The sequence below is a fragment of the Bombina bombina genome, chromosome 4 (assembly GCF_027579735.1).
Source record: "Bombina bombina isolate aBomBom1 chromosome 4, aBomBom1.pri, whole genome shotgun sequence".
Taxonomy (NCBI): Eukaryota; Metazoa; Chordata; class Amphibia; order Anura; family Bombinatoridae; genus Bombina; species Bombina bombina.
This window is the reverse complement of record NC_069502.1, coordinates 516,431,196-516,447,294: the sequence shown is the minus strand read 5'-3', so window position 1 is coordinate 516,447,294 and position 16,099 is coordinate 516,431,196.

Below are 16,099 nucleotides of genomic sequence, written 5' to 3'. Positions count from 1 at the left end.
GTGTCATCTCTGACCTGTTTGTTCTCATTAGATTGAGAATAGAACATGATATCTTTTCTGAGTGTTTCCCTAAAAGCAGCATCTTGAAGGACGTGTTGTGGGAGGCGCCAGGATGGTCTCACATTATTTTGTTCTGTTGAGCAGAAAGTCACTGTGACTAGGTCATGGTCAGACCATGGGCATAGAGAAATGTTAGAATGTTTTACATGGTCAAGGGTTTCTGCTGAGCAAAAAACATAATCAAGTCTAGAGTAGGTTTTATGAGGATGTGAAAAATGAGTGTAATCCTATTTCTAGGGTGAAGTGATCTCCATATATCGTAGTAGTGAAATTGAGCAATAATTTGTCTAAATTTATAGGAAAGTTGTGCAGAAGGGGTGGGATATTTTGTACAGGTGTTTTTTTCCTATCTAGTGATGGGTCCCAGGTCATGTTGAAGTCCCCCGCCAGCAGGACTCTACCTATTTTCACCCGGTCAACTTTAAGAAGGATCCGTTTGAGGTATCTAGGTTGATGTGAATTAGGGATGTAAATAGAGACTAAAGTATGGTCAATATGGTGCAGTTTACATGTTAGGATTCATAAGCTATTCTTTTTTGAATTAGGATTGCTGTGCCTCTGGCCTTTTTTAGGAAGGAGGTGTATTCGAGGACAGTGTAGTCTTTGGATATTGAGCCGGGGGGATTGTCTAGAGACCAATGTATCTCTTGGAGGAAGGCCACATCGGGGTTGTGGAATTTGAGCGATCTAGCCAATAGGCTACGCTTATGTGGGGAATTTAAACCTCTAACATTGTGGGTTAAGATTTTAAGGGGGGGCATAGAAGACTATAAAGGGAAGTCTGAGTCAGTTAGAGGGGGTTGGGTAGATAAGGGTAGGTGGTAAGGGAGGTTAGGTAGAGGATAAAGGGAGGGAGTTAGTGAAAATAGTCCGCTTTGATGAAGCCCTAGTGTGGGCTACCTATGGGGGGGGAGAACAATGAATAGGAACAGAGGTCAGTACGGCGAACCCTGCTCCGCAGTGAGTATTTGAACTAAACTGTACCTATAATTGTACTAAACATGTGTCTACAAATTAACAGTATCATGATGAACAAACATATAATACAACTTACAAGTTACTCATAGGCTCTCCATCTTTAACTTAAGTCTCTGCTATAAACTGGTAAAAGCAGATGAATCATCCAGGTTCAGCAGATCTTTGGTAAGCTCCGGTGAGGGTAACCAATCCTGTGTTTACGGTGGGTTAGTTTTAGGTTTCTTTGCCCTTTGTTCCTTGATGGACCATTTGGGAGCTGAAGCTCTCAGTTTTGGGTAGGTAGGTTGTGATGCTGGGGATTCGTCTGAGTGAAGACCCCAGGTGGTGAGAAGGGCCATGCCTTGAGGGATTGTGGATATTGTATGGCTTTGGTTATTTCTGGTAACCACCAGGTTTGTAGGATGTCCCCATCGATATTTGATATTAGCTTTCCTGAGAGCTAAGGTGATTTGTTGGCAAGTTTTGCGATACTGTAACGTATGAGCTGATAAGTCAGGCAGGAGTTGTATGTCCTTAAATTTCTCTGGCAGAGTCGGTCTTGTAAAAGCTGCTTGCATCAGTTTATCTTTATAAATGTAACTGTAGAAGCATACGATTACATCTCTTGGTTTGTCAGCAGGAGCTTGATCTTAAGGCTCTGTGGGCTCTTTCCATTGTATCAGTTAACCCTTTCGGGGAACCCACCAGTTCTGTAAACAGTTCTCTCAAAAAAGGCTGCAGGTCAGCGGTCTCTACAGCTTCTGAGATGCCTCTGAACCTGATGTTGTTTCTGCGAGATCTGTCTTCTATGTCCACCATCGTAAATTCAAGTTGAGTCATCTGGTCTGCTAGGGTTTCATAATAGGTTAGCAGGTTCGTCTGATCGATGACTAGATCATCTTGTTTCCGCTCAAGTGCTTCAACTCTCTTGCCAATCTCTGAAATTTCCTTTTTCAGTTCCGCAGAGGAGCGTTGGATTTCCTGAGTAATAGAGCGTATCTGTTTGGCCAGCATGTGTTGCAGAGTTGCCTTTATAATATAATGGTGTGATGGCGCTTCCAAGCGCATGCTCGAGTGGGATTCAGCATCCAGCGATTCGGTGTCGCTTAGCTCCTCATTAGGGACTAAGTTGGGTTCTTTTCCGGTTTGGGCAAAATGGTCATAGACAGTTTTTTTGGTGATAGTTGGGGTCTTCACCTGTCTCCTGGACCCGTGGGGCATGGTGAATAGACTGTACAGTTTAGCTGTAAATCAAAGGTTAGTTACAAGTAGGAAGAAGAGAGTCAGCCTGATGAGGTGAGACACTTAAAGATGAAATTTTACTGATCACTCTTACATTTGTTCAAGCTGCGAATAAAAGTTGGTTATCACTCTATAAAAACTAAGGAATTTGCTTGTTATAAGAAACTCCTAGAATGATCCTAAAAATAGAAAGTACTGTAAGGCAAAGTTTACTGGTTTCAACTACGTATACTCAAACTGCGGAGGAGGGATAATTATCACCCTTTAAGGTTATGGCATTTTTGTTAAGACATCATTCAATGGACAAAAATTATAGGTTTCAACAACAGAATGCAGACTCAAATTATAAGGCCCCTAGCACCTCGGGGACATGTGGGATACGACTATACAGAAGGGGAAAAGGATAGTGGAAGTGACCAGCCCAGACTAGCTGGACCGGAAAGGATTAGGTGCTAGGGGAATCTCAGCGACTAATATTGGTCTGCGAGACACTAGGTGTGTGTTAAAGGTATACCTTGCTATTAGAATGTTCAGGGCAGCAATATAATTCTAGGAGGGCAAACCAGAACTGTAAGTAATAGTGGTATTCCTCAGAATAAAGTATTCCTCTTAAGTCTAGTAAATGGGGAATAGGATTAGGTTGTGGTCTGTGGTTGTGAAAGTAAAGTATGGTAGTACCTAAGGGTGTATGGTGAGAGCGTGTTGAATAATGTGTTTTTATGTGAGAGGGAGGTAAGATCAGTTTATCTATATATATATGAGCGGTAAGGGGTGAGTTTTAGGTCCGGTCTGGACAGATAGTGTTGTTTAGTTTTATGCTGTGTTACTGTTACTATTTAAAATGGCAAAAAAAATGTAATAAGTGAGGTAGAGAGGTTATGAGTGTGTTGTAGTTTAGGTATGTGTATTTGTATGTCCAAGTGTATTTAAGTGTAGTGTCTAAAGGGTATCTTAATATCTGAGGAAGAGAGGAGTGTGTGCTATGACTAAGTTGTGTGAGCGGCACCTACAAATCCAAACATAAGGTATAGAAGCAGCAATAGAACAAAAACCATAACACTCCACTCTGTTTGTGTACTACAGAGAACATGAGCTGACACAGTAGCAAGGTGTGAGGCAGTTAGAGAAGTCCTTATAAATGTAGGGACCTGAAATGAGGGGTATAGGTGTCTGAACAAATAGAGTTAGCCCCTTATCACATTAACAATACATATAGTTTGAAAGTAGCAGGGTATCCATATATAAAGCAGTTGCAGTATACATTAAGAAATATTGCAGACATATAAAAGATAGAGCAGTAGTACAGCCCTCTCAATGCACAGTTCAAGAATTCTCAGGCTGCCCCAGCAGTGCTGCTGAGTAATGGAAAGTGTCTAAAAGTTCCCCTCTTAATGGTAACTCAGTGGGTAAAGTTTGCAGTGACAACTGCACGGAGCTTGTGTGGGAATATAACAAGCAAAGTTCTTTTTAGGGTTAGGATATAGTTGAAGAATTTTATTTCAGTTCACAGTTAGTTTTGTGCTGTAATTAGGCTGGAGTGGTCTTCTCAACCAGTTTTTCAAGAGGTATGTGCAGATGGTATCCTTACAAATAACCTGTGGTCTTGTAGTTGGTAAGAGATCTTAGATAAGGGCAATCATAATAGTGTGTGGCCCAGAACGAGTGTAGGACCTCCAACTGATGGCCTAATAAAAGATGACAGGCTATATGTCCGTTATGCACAGGGTGGTATTACGATGTATACTGAGGCTGGCCGTAAGCCCTGGGTTTCTGGTAAGTTAAGACTAGCATTAATATATGCGGCTAGTGGGGTAGTGGGGTTCCAAGTAGGAAGGGTGTCACTGTGTGTGTGAGGCACTCTTACCCGTTTTGTCTGATCTGCCTTAGTCCGCTAGTAGGGCCTGTAGTAAGTTCTGGAAGCAGGCCTCAAGATGGCGGATATTCGCACCCAAAATAAAGTTATGGCACACTTTGAGTTTCTGGGTCCCCGCCGGGTCCTCGCAGAAGGCCAGCAGCAAGTCCGGGCTACCGATCCAGGTAGGCAACTGGTCAGAAAGGAGGACAGGTCCGAAGTGTGTTCCCCCACCGTGGGCGGTCACCCGATGTCTCCCGTCTGACCAAGAGGATGGTTGTGGCCCGATCCGGAGCGGAGCCCCGACCCTCCGGATCACAGGAGCAAGGTAGGATGCGCTACAGCGGGCTCGGCAGTCAAGATTTTAGGAGTTCTCGGCTGAGTCCCAGCTGCTCCAGCAGTTGGATAGTATCCGTAGACTGGCTTTTAGGGCCGTAGGCTGGTTGTCAGATCTGGTGCCACATCTGCGGCTGTAGATGAATTTGCAGCAGTTTAGTAGGCAGCCTTGTTGCAAGGATCCGGGTTCAGAAAGTGGCACAAGGTCTCTCAAAGTGCCCCGGAGCGGACCCCTGACCCTCCGGGGTCTTGGGAGCTAGGGCTGCTGAGCTGCAGTAAGTTCTTGCTGTCAGGCGGCTAACTACGTTCCGTAGAGTTAAAGAGGGAGCCAGCAAATTGTCGCACCTGCCTAAGTTTTCTCAGTTCAGTACTAGGGTGCTTCTGTCTGTTGTAGGTGACAGGTTTTCTCTATTTCTAGAGTGTTTTAGCTGCTAAATACTTCTTTTAAATCTCAAAGTCGGAGAAAGCTCTCCACATGTGCTACCACTCTGTTCTGTGGTTAACTCCGCCCCTACCCCTTTAACTTTTAATAATATAAATAAATATATAAATAAAGTAAAAGTAATACAGTTAATTTATATTTGGCCAATTTATATTTTGCCTTTAATAGTAATGCTTTTGGCATCTTATGGCACTTATTCTTGAAAGTTAAAAGAAATGTAGCAGTTTTTTTATATTTTTTTTGCGTTAATCTATTTATTTTTGGTGGGGGGTAGCTGGTGTTGCCTAGGGTGCAAAATAGTCTAGCACCGGCCGCAGTATCACCTATTGAATGCAATGGTTTTCCTCACGGGGATCTATTTCATAGATTCTCTGTTATCATTCGTAGAGATTCATCTCCTACCTCTCTTTTCAGATCGACGAAATACTCTCATATTCCATTACCTCTACTGATAACCGTTTCAGTACTGGTTTGGCTATCTGCTATATGTGGATGGGTGTCTTTGGTAAGTATGTTTTCATTTACTTAAGACACTCTCAGCTATGGTTTGGCACTTTATGTATTTATATAAAGCTCTAACTATATGTATTATACTGAAACCTGAATCATGGCAAATATAAGTACATTTCCTTTGGCAGACTGTCAGTTTCATATCAGGGAAATGCATTTTTTAGGAAAATGTATTTCTTACCTGGGGTATAGTCTTTTTGACTGTCATTTTAAATTTGTGGGCAGAATTAGGCTTGCGAGGGCGCAAAATGCCAAACTATATTGCGTCATTTTTGGCGCAAGATTTTTTTGATGCAAAGTTACATTCGATGACACAAATTCGTCATTTCTGTTGTCTTTGTCGATGCTGAGTCCTTTCACAAGGTTGCGTCTTCAAGGTTGCATAATTTGCAGATGTTGTTAGCGCCAAACATTTTTCCCTGTTTGTGCGTCATTCTTGGCGCCAAATATTTTCATAATTTAAATCCAATTCCTATATGCCTCTTGCCTTTTTTCTCAATCAGAGGGCTATGCTGTTGCATTTTTTTTCCCATTCCTGAAACTGCCATATAAGGAAATTGATCATTTTGCTTTATATGTTGTTTTTTCTCTTACATTTGCAAGATGTCTCAATCTGAACCTGTCTCAGAAAACACTGTTGGAATCCTGCTGACTGATAACAGTTCTATCAAAGCTAAGTACATTTGTTGTAATCTTATGGAGATTATATCTCCAGCTGTGATTTGTAATAAGTTGTCATGATAAACTTTTACATGCAGAGAATGTTTCCATCAGTAATAGTACATTGCCTGTTGCTGTTCTTTAAACATCTAATGTATAAGATATACCTGTGAATTTATAAGAATTTATTGCTGATTCTATTCAGAAGGCTTTGTCTGCCATCCCGCCTTCTAATAAATGTAAAGGTCTTTTTAAAATTCTCATAAAGTTGATGAAATTTCAAATAACCAACAACATACTGAATTATCCTCCTCTGATGAGGATCTATCTGATTCAGAAGATAATTCCTCAGATATTGACACTGACAAATCTACTTATTTATTTTAAATGGAGTACATTTGTTCTTTGTTGAAGACGTGTTGATTGTATTGGATATTGAGGAGACTAGTCCTCTTAATATTAAAGCGAGTAAACATTTAAATTCTGTTTATAAGCCTCCTGTGATTATTTCAGAGTTTTTTTCAGTTCCTGATGCTATTTCTAAGGAATGGAATAGGCCTGGTACTTTTTTTATTCCTTCTTTAAGGTTTAAAAAATTGTATCCTTTGCCAGCAGTTAGATTGGAGTTTGGGAAAAGATCCCCAAAGTTGATGGGGCTCTCTCTACTCTTGCTAAACGTACTACTATTCCTACGGAAGATAGTATTTCTTTTAAAGATCCTTTAGATAGGAAACTTGAATCTTATCTAAGGAAAGCTTATTTATTTTAAGGTCTTCTTAGGCCTGCAATTTCTTTGGCTGATGTTGCAGCTGCTTCAACTTTTTGGTTGGAAACTTTAGCGCAACAAGTATCGAATCATGATTTGTCTAGCATTGTTAACTTGATTCAACATGCTAATAATTTAATTTGTGATGCCATTTTTTGATATCATCAAAATTGATGTTAAATCTCTGTCTTTAGCTATTTTAGCTAGAAGAGCTTTGTGGCTTAAATCTTGGAATGCTGAAATGACTTCTAAGTCCAGATTGCTATTTCTTTCCTTCCAAGGTAATAAATTATTTGGTTCACAGTTGGATTCAATAATTTCAACTGTCACTGGGGGGAAGGGAGTTTTTTTGCCTCACAATAAAATCTAAGGGTAAATCTAAAGCTTCTAACTGTTTTTGTTCTTAAATAAGGAACAGAAACCTAATTCTTCCCCAAGGAATCTGTTTCCAATTGGAAGCTTTCTTCAAATTGGAATAAATCCAAGCCATTTAAGAGATCAAAGCCAGCCCCTAAGTCTGCATGAAGGTGCCGCTCTTATTCCAGCTCAGCTGATAGGGGACAGATTTAGATTTTTCTAAGATGTTTGGATCAATTCGGTACGAAATCATTGGATTCAGAATATTGTCTCTCAGGGGTACAGAATAGGATTCAGAGTAAGACCGCCTGTGAGAAGATTTTTTTCTCTCACGCATTCCAGCAAACCCAGTAAAGGCTCAGGCTTTCCAGAAGTGTGTTTCAGACCTGGAGTAATCTATTCTGCTTTTTGTTCAGCAAGGGCATTATATGCCCACAATAGACTTACAGGATGCAAATCTTCATATTCTGATTCATCCAGATTGCTTTCAATTTCTGAGATTCTCTTTTTTAGACAAGCATTACCAATTTGTTGCTCTTCCTTTTTGGCCTAGCGACAGTTCTAGGAATCTTTTCAAAAGTTCTTGGTGTCCTACTCTCTGTTATCAGAGAGCGGGGTGTTGCAGTGTTTCCTCAGTCTTTACGTTCTGCAGAATCTTACACAAATCAACTACTGTTGTTTCTTCAAAGACATGGTTGGAGGATCAATTTACCAAAAAGTTTCTTGATTCCTCAGACAAGGGTCACCTTTTTAGGTTTCCAGATAGAGACAGAGTCATGGACACTGAATCTAACAGACAAGAGACAATTTAAATTGGTTTCAGCTTGTCTGAACCTTCAGTCTCTATTATTCCCTTCAGTAGCTATGTGCATGGAAGTTTTAGGTCTCATGACTGAAGCATCAGATACGATTCCCTTTGCTCGTTTTCATATGAGACCTCTTCAGCTTTGTATGCTGAATCAATGGTGCAGGGATTATACAAGGATATCACAATTAATATCATTAAATCCCAATGTTTGATTATCTCTGACTTGGTGGTTAGATCACCATCGTATAATTCTAGAGGCCTCTTTGGTTCGTCCAACCTGGACTGTGATCACAACAGATGCAAGTTTTTTCAAGTTGAGGAGCTGTTTGGGGATCTCTGACAGCATAAGGGGTTTGGGAATCTCAAGAGGCGATATTACCAATCAATATTTTGGAACACCATGCAATTTTCAGGGCTCTTCAGGCTTGGCTTCTGTTGGAGAGAACCGTTCATTTGTTTTAAGACAGACAATATCACAGCTGTGGCATATGTCAATTATCAGGGTAGGACTCACAGTTCCCTAGCTATGATAGAAGTATCTCAAATACTTTCTTGGGTGGAATCCAGCTCTTGTCTAATTTCTGTGGTACATACCCAGGTGTAGACAATTGGGAAGCGGATTATCTCAGCCGTCAGACTTTACATCTGGGGTTGTGGTCTCTCTATCCAGATGTGTTTTCTCATATTGTTCAGATGTGGGGTCTTCCAAAAATAGATCTGATGGCTTCTCATCTAAACAAGAAACTTCCCAAGTACCTGTCCAGGTCCAGGGATCTTTAGGCGGAAGCAGTGGATGCGTTGACACTTCCTTGGTGCTACCAATCTGCTTATATTTTCTCGCCTCTAGTTCTTCTTCCAAGAGTGATATCCAAAATCATCATGCAACAGTCATTTGTATTGCTGGTAGCCCCAGCATGGCCTCACAGGTTTTGGTATGTGGATCTTGTTTGGATGTCCAGTTGCCAACCTTGGCCTCTTCCATTTAGGTTGTATCTTCTGTCTCAAGGTCCATTTTTCCATCAGGATTTCAAATCATTAAATTTGAAGGTATGGGAATTGAACGCCTAGTGCTTAGTCATAGAGGTTTCTCTAACTCAGTGATTAATACTATGTTACAGGCTCGTAAATCTGTTTCTAGAAAGATTTATTATCGAGTTTGGAAGACTTAGTTTCATGGTGTTCTTCTCATAAATTTGCATGGCATTCTTTCAGAATTCCTAGAATTTTACAGTTTCTTGAGGGTGGTTTGGATAAGGCTTTGTCTGCAGGTTCCTTGAAGAGACAGATCTTTGCTCTTTCTTTCTTATTTCACAGAAAGATTGCTAAGCTTCCTGATATTCACTGTTTTTAACAGGCTTTGGTTTGTATCAAACCTGTCATTAAATAAATCTCTCCTCCTTGGAGTCTTAATTTGGTTGTGAAGGCTTTACAGGCTCCTCCATTTGAGCCTATCCATTCTTTGGATATTAAACTATTTTCTTGGAAAGTGTTGTTCCTTTTGGCCATCTCTTCAGCTAGAAGAGTTTCTGAATTATCTACTCTTTATTGTGAATCTCCTTTTCTGATTTTTCATCAGGATAAGGCAGTTTTGCAGACTTCATTTAAATTATTTCCTAGGTTGTGATTTCTGACAACATTAATAGAGGAATTGTTGTCCCTTCCTTGTGTCCTAATCCTAAGAATTCTTTGGAGAAATCCTTCCATTCTTTGTTTGTGTTAAGATCTTTGAAATATTATGTTGAGGCTACTAAAGATTTCAGGAAGACTTCTAGTCTATTTGTTATCTTTTCTGGTTCTAGGAAAGGTCAGAGGGCTTCTCTCATTTCCTTGGCTTCATGGTTAAAGCTTTGGTTTCATTCAGCTTATTTGGGGTTGGGTCAAGCCCCGTCTCAGAGAATTACAACTTATTCTACTAGATCAGTCTCCACTTTGTGGGCTTTTAAGAATGAAGCTTCAGTTGATCAGATTTGCAAAGCAGCAACCTGGTCTTCTTTGTATACATTTACTAAATTCTACCGTTTTGATGTATTCGCTTCTTCGGAAGTAATTTTTGGTAGAAAAGTTTTTCAGGCAGCTGTTTCAGTTTGATTCTTCTGCTTATGTTTTAAGTTTTTTCTTTTCATTTAATGAGAATTAACTTATATTTTGGGTTGTGGATTATTTTTTCAGTGAGAAATGGTGGTTTTTTATTTTAATCCCTCCCTCTCTAATGACTCTTGCGTGGAGATCCACATCTTGGGTATTGCTATCCCATACGTCACTAGCTTATGGACTCTTGCCAATTACATGAAAGAAAAATAATTTATGTAAGAACTTACCTGATAAATTCATTTCTTTCATATTGGCAAGAGTCCATGAGGCCCACCCTTTTTTGTGGTGGTTAGGATTTTTTGTATAAAGCACGATTATTTCCAAAATTCCTTTGTTGATGCTTTTTACTCCTGTCTTTATCACCCCACTTCTTGGCTATTTGTTAAACTGAATTGTGTGTGTGGTGAGGGGTGTATTTATAGGCATTTTGAGGTTTGGGAAACTTTGCCCCTCCTGGTAGGATTATATATCCCATACGTCACTAGCTCATGGACTTTTTCCAATATGAAAGAAATGAATTTATCAAGTAAGTTCTTATATAAATTATGTTTTTTACCTCTGTGATTAACTTGTATCTAATCCTCTGCAAACTGCCCCCTTATTTCAGTTCTTTTGACAGACATCCATTTTAGCCAATCATTGCTGGCTCACTGGAACTCCATGTGCATGAGCACAGTGTTATCTATATGAAACACATGAACTAACACCCTGTAGTGGTAAAAAAATGTCAAAATGACCTTAGAGAAGAGGCGGCCTTCAAGGGCTTAGAAATTTGCATATGAACCTCCTAGGTTTAGCTTTCAACTAAGAATACCAAGAAAACAAAGCAAAATTGGTGATAAAAGTAAATTGGAAAATTGTTTAAAAGTACATTCTCTATGGGGGCGGAACCGACCATGGACTGAAATGGCCGCATAGATGTAAAGCTCTGTAAATCTAAAGACACAGTTGGGGCATAAAACCCTATATACTCATGCTTTAACGACATAATTATGCTATAAAAGCTCATAGAACTATAACGCATAAAGATAAGTAAATAAAGAAAGTGTGAGTATACTAACAGCACTGCTTTAAGAAGAAGCGCCAAAACCGCCATATACGATACAGCACTATCCCTATGAAAAAAGTCAAATTGGCCTCAAAGATAGGATTTCCTACCGCAATCTGGACCTGACATCATTTTTACAGAAGCGGCAGTCACCCGAGCACTCGTCACTCGCTGAGTGGGCAGACACAGTGACTAAACGGGCAGAGAGAAGGAGCTGCAGGCGGCGGCCATTACATCGCTAGCGCAACAACAAGGTGAGCGCTGTATTTAATCCTTACACGAAATCAGGCAACCGGACTTACTCACACTGTTGCAGGCTAGATACACGGAGCTGATTGCAGCGCATACAGGGTGGGAGATCCTCCACTTCTAAATAGTGCCGCTCATCACACACCCGACAGGAACTGCCTTATGATTATGATAGGAATGGCAGCAGGCCTACACTCATTACCATCGTGAACTAAGGAGCAGAAAGCAAGACCTTTAGAGTTTGAGATTCAGCTCCCCATTACAGCTATCCTGACTGAGGAATCCCCAGATTGACTTTAATAATCCGGTTCAATATAAATGCACATAAAGTGTGTAAGTGGAGAGTGAACCGGAGCATACCCTTTTTTTTTTTCCTCCTTCTATTTCACTTGTCAGGGACATCTGTTGAAGGTCTAGGTATATCATATTCCTAACACATAATAATATCCAAATAAAGAACTAAATAGTAAAAATAAAAATAAATATATACAAAAAAAAATAATATATACAAAAAAAAAACCATATAAAAAAAAAAAAAAAAAAAAAAGGAACAAAAATAAAAAGAATTGAGGAGGAAGGAAAGGAAAAACAGAAGATAAAATAGATTAAGTTACCCAATATACACAACACAAACTGAGCTCTGGTGGTGGAGAGCTTTGGCCCTGGGAGGGAATACAGCTTCATTAGATTCCCACTGAGGCTTCAACTATGGCTTCAAAGAGAGCACATAAAAATGACAAAGGCCTGAAAAATAACCCCAACAAGATGAGTATGTTTTTTAAAACATCACAGGCATTGACAATGGAAGATGAGGATTCATCTCAGACTCCAGAAGAAGCGGAAACTCAACAAGACATGCCAGTAGACACCCCACTCACAAGAGCTGACCTAAAAGATCTTCCTACAAAGGGAGACTTCACCTCATTTATACAGCAAGTAGGCCGCATGATCAAAGATGGGCTGGTGGAGGTGAAGAAAGAGGTCAATGAATTGGGAAATAGAGTGGAGTACCTAGAGGAACAGACAGAGACACAGACATCTGACATGGATCTAATAAACAGAAAACTCTTGGCCCAAGAATCTCAAATATCTTTTCTTCAAGAAAAATTGGAGGATCTGGACAATAGAGGAAGGAGGCAGAATATAAGGGTTAGATGTTTACCAGAAAGAATTACCCCTGAAAATCTGCATTCCTCCCTTCAGGACTTGTTCAAGACCATATTGAAAGAACCAGAATATACTGATATACCACTTGATAGAGCCCATAGGGCATTACGCCCTCAACCCAAAGACAAAGACCCTCCAAGGGACGTAATTATAAAGTTCCACAAATACCTGGACAAAGAAAGAATATTGAAAGCAGCAAGACAACAGCAATCAATATCTTATCAGGAACATCAACTACAACTTTACTCTGATCTCAGCCCGCTCAAGCTGCAAAACAGAAAAGAAACAAGATTCCTGACACAACACCTTCAAGACACCGGAATCCCTTACAGATGGGGGTTTCCCTTCAGTGTTAAAGTGCTGAAAAACAACCGCATGCATGTCTATAAATCTCTAGAGGACCTAGAAACCTTCTGTACTCAACTTGGAATACCACAACCCTCTCTGCCGTCCCTACACGAGCCAAAAGTTCCAGCAGAATCCAATCCACTACAGCAGAGACCACGCTGGCACACAGTTCAAAGAAAGTGTTCAAGAGCTCCTGCTATGAGTGGCTCATCAGCAGCTCAAGACTCTGATAATGGATGATTTAACAACCTGCCGGCAGAAAACAAATCCTATGAAGAAACTAAGGACTTTGAAGTAAGTCTTTGGACCATATCTGCCTCAAAGAATGGACTTCTCATTTGTTCAGGTAATGCTGTTTGTTGTTCCTTGTATTTTAGTGTTCACGGCCCCTTGGAATCAGACTTTGGGTCTAAATATTAAGGACTAAGTTGAGGACTTTACTCTTTTACGAAACCCAAAGGTCCTTATCATTGAAAGACTCTGCTTTAATAATAAATTACCAGAGACATTGGAGCTTGGCCGAATATTTATCTAGTATAGGAATTAATAATGGGGAAAAAAAAATAAAAAAAAATATATATATAATAAGCAAGTGTAATTTTATTACTTTGTAACCCCAACTGTGTCTAGACCTAATTAGGTCTTTGGATTCCCCTAATTTTTATTTTTGTCTCTCAATTGAGAGAAGGAAATTGGTAAACAGATCTACGGTTAAAATGTTGATATTGTTTTATTTTGTTAACAAGTTATGTTAAGAATTTATATATTGTTGGTCACTATTATATAAGATGCACAATTATGTTGCCCGTCCGACAGAGGTGAGGAGTAAGAAAGTGAAATGCGGGATTACTTATAACCTATGCCTTATGATATAAAATTGATTTCGCAAAATTGTAAGGGTTTGAACTCCCCTAACAAGAGGTCTATAGCCCTGGCCTGGTTTAAAAAATCACATGGTTCGATAGTATTACTACAAGAAACCCATTTTCCCAAGCATAGAGAACCAACTCTTTATTCAAAATTCTACACTCAACAAATTTTTAATTCTAACGTTAGGAAAAAGAACGGGGTGGGCATCTTAATAAGTAAAGAAATCCCATTCCATAGATCAATACTCAGATGAGGAAGGCAGGTTCCTGATATTAGTAGGCACCCTATATGACACTAAGTTAACTTTAATGAACATATACGCGCCCAATGTGGGTCACCAATCTTTCTACAATAAGGCTTTAACCAAGTTGGGAGAGGTTCAGAGAGGGGTAGTGATATTGGGTGGCGATTTAAATATCGCACTGAATCCTCTTATGGATTGCTCCACAGGGAAAAGTCAAATTACCCAGAAAAATAGAATGCGTGTCACCCATAAAATTGATACACTTCTGCTAATGGATGTCTGGAGGTTAAACCACCCCAGAACACGAAGCTATACTTTCTATTCGCATCCAGGCCATTCGTATTCAAGGATAGATTATTGGCTGATAGACCACAATAATATAGCCTTAGCCGTAGATGCAGAGATCCTACCGATAACATGGTCGGATCACGCCTCTATCACCTTAGACCTTAAATGGACCTCAATGCCTCAACGGCAATCTATGTGGTGCCTAGATCCCACTTTATTACACAATCCACCCATTAAAAACCATATAGGTGAACATATCAAAGAATTCTTTCAGCACAACACCTCAGCAGACACAAACAGGGTTAATAATTGGTTGGCCCATAAAGCGACTATTAGAGGAGAGTTAATTAAACAAAGAGCAACTTTACGTAAACAATATGGAGTAGAATATGAAAAACTACTCTCTAATCTAAAGTCAGCAGAGCAGCAACATAAGCTTAACCCTACGAGGGATGACCTTACACAAATAATAAATGAGGCCAGAGATGCCTTTTGAAAACTCCTGCAACACACTGCAAATAAAAAAACGTTCTATCTTAAAAAAATATACTTTCACAATAGCAATAAAGCAGGGACATGGTTGGCAAAAACCCTAGCAAAAAAGGCGTATCAGGCACATATTTTCCAAATAGATAACGAAAGGGGACAGACTGAAACAGAACCGAAAAAAATAGCTAATGTGTTTGGAGACTACTACTCTAAATTATACAACATTACTAACCAATGCGATACAAGAAACTTAAATGCCCTTAACCAGTACCTAGACTCTGTAGACACCCCAAGGATCTCCAACCAAGAGGCGGATATCCTAGATTCTCCCTTTACACTGAATGAGATCCTAAACGCTATCGAGACGTTACCCAATAACAAAAGCCCGGGCCAAGATGGATATTCAAATGATTATTATAAAATGTACAAAACACTAATAGCCCCACAATTATTAAAGGCATTCCAACACATAGATGAATTAGGCCATTTCCCAGCAGAGTGTTTGGAAGCTTATATTTCCGTGCTCCCTAAACCAAATAAACCGGTTAATTTACCAAGTAGTTACAGACCCATATCACTGCTTAATACAGATCTCAAATTATACGCAAAAATTTTGGCAGGGCGCATCAATAAAATTTTACCCCAGATTGTCCACCTGGACCAAGCCGGTTTTGTCCCGGGGAGAGAAGCGAGAGACAACACCATCAGAACATTACAACTAATTGATTATGCTAAAATTCATAAATTAGGAATGGTGATTGTCTCAGCTGATGCTGAAAAAGCGTTTGATCGCTTAGATTGGAGATTTTTGCAAGCGGTACTATACAAAATGGGATTCGGAGATACTATTATAAAAAGAATCTTTAGTTTATACCAAAGTCCCTCAGCTAAGGTAAGAGCAAATAATATATTATCAGACAAGTTTCTTATCCAGAATGGAACCCGACAAGGATGTCCCCTATCCCCCCTGCTATTTGTGCTGAGTATGGAGGTATTGGCCCATAAAATTAGACAAAACCTGCAAATTTCAGGCATTTAAATAGGGCAAAATAATTATAAACTGTCACTTTACGCTGACGATGTGTTGCTTACACTGACTAACCCCACAGAGTCAATCCCAGTAGGGCTGAAGGAATTCAGGGAGTTCGGATTTTTCTCCAATTTCCTACTAAACGATCAAAAATCAGAAATTTTAAATATCACTATGCCAAGTGTAGAATATTCTGAATTACTGAAGAAATGCCCATTTATCCCCCCAAAAAAGCTATTAAATATCTAGGGATACACCTATCAGCTAAACCCAGCACTCTGTTTG